The sequence below is a fragment of the Porites lutea genome, chromosome 10 (assembly GCF_958299795.1).
Source record: "Porites lutea chromosome 10, jaPorLute2.1, whole genome shotgun sequence".
Taxonomy (NCBI): domain Eukaryota; kingdom Metazoa; phylum Cnidaria; class Anthozoa; order Scleractinia; family Poritidae; genus Porites; species Porites lutea.
In genome coordinates this window covers 25,283,133-25,284,866 of record NC_133210.1, presented here as the reverse complement: position 1 = coordinate 25,284,866, position 1,734 = coordinate 25,283,133, and the positions used below count along the sequence as shown (strand labels likewise).

General features: G+C 39.2%; 1 pseudogene; it reads left to right on the top strand.

The window, feature by feature from the left end:
* Positions 1-300: 300 nt before the first annotated feature.
* Positions 301-1,326, top strand: LOC140949700 (melanopsin-like; annotated as a pseudogene).
* Positions 1,327-1,734: the final 408 nt, after the last annotated feature.

The following is a 1,734-nucleotide window of genomic DNA, read 5'->3' as shown; positions in this document are numbered from 1 at the left end:
AATAGGAACCGATTAACTAAACAACTGCATGTGCAACTTAAGTCTATTTAAAAAGAACAATTTAATAGATTTTGCCAAAGTTTATTGGACATAAACTTAGAGTGGGCAAAATTATTTTTCACTCTTATCTATTATGTTTGTATTAGGCTTTACGTATAATAAGTAAGATCACGTCACCAAATATTCAAATAAAAAGAACGTTTAAAATGATTTTTCTTTGAGTGAGGCTATTTAAAACCAACTCTTTCCATACTGAGATTTAATACAATACTAGGAAGTCATTCGTCTATTAGATCAGAGTTTGTATGTTTAGCCGGGATGGGTAGCCGCAGGTGCAATTGCAGTAAGAATAAATTGAATCGCGCTCCCCTTAAAACACTGAGTATTAAACGTTATTCACGGTGTAAATGGATGCACAAGGAAGGGTAGATTTGGAGAAGAGGATGGCAAGCAGAAGTGGCCTTTCAGTGGCTCTTGAATCAACAGTAACATTTATTAATCTTTTGTCGGCCACCGGTGGAAATTTGCTAGTTTGTTGGACGATATTCAAGCACCCTCGCCTTCGAAGCACGTCAAACATTTTCATCGCGTGTTTAGCTTTATCAGATGTTCTCATTGCCGTGTTGGGCTTTCCTTTCACACTTGCTGTTTTACTTACAGGACGTTGGCCCTTTGACAAAGCCGCGTGCAATTTTCAAGGATTTACTTTCACGGTGTTCGGTACATTTTCTCTTGTAACAATGACTCTTACAGCCATCGCTCGTTATTTTAAAGTGACTCGGCCGTTATTGCATCCCCAAATATACTACAAGAGGAACATATGTCTCTTTCTGACTGCAGCGTTTTTAATATCAACGCCTTTCCCGATATCTTTAACGTTCAGCGACGGATTTTTCTTCCACCCTGGAAAATTCATTTGTATTTTACGACTGCGACAAGTTAAGCGCGGCCGGATGTCTTTCAATGGGAACATTTTTAATTATCGCGTGTTATGGACCAATAGTATACTGTCATATTTGTATTTTCCGCTCCGTTCGGCAGCATAATACGCAAATAGCAAATTCAAAAAGGGAACAAAATAAACGAGTTAACATGCAAGTGGATGAGACGAAAATCACGAAACTCTTATTTGCCATAGTCCTGGCATTTACATGTTGCTGATCACCCCTCATCGTGATCGATGGAGTTAGCATGTTCACGGGCAAATATTGGATGCCTCGAGAGGTGTACATGACGTACACCTACCTAGCTGGTTATAGTAGCTCCGTGAATCCCGTGATATATGCAACATTTAACCCTCAGCTAAGGCAAGAACTTTGTCAATGACTGAGATGTAGGCGGACGAGAAGGGTTGGCGCTCAGTGAGAAGAGTGTGAACTGACTGACAAGTGATTTCTAACTATAACATTAATAAACAACAGCAATTGACATTGACACTAAACCAAACAGCCTTGCCAGTACCTAACGCATACACAGCCACATCACCAGGGCAATGGCAGTACTGTCGCATTTTGTAATAATCATCGCACTTTGTAATACCTGTCGCAATTTGTAATAAACCGTGTCGCACTTTGTAATAAAAACGCTGTCCCATTTTGTAACAACTGTCCATCGCACTTTGTAATAAACTAAGCTGTCGCAATTTGTAATAATTCCATCGCACTTTGTAATAACTTTTTGAGAGTAATTAAACTTACTTCGTCAACGTTAATATAACGCCAAAATATGCATGGT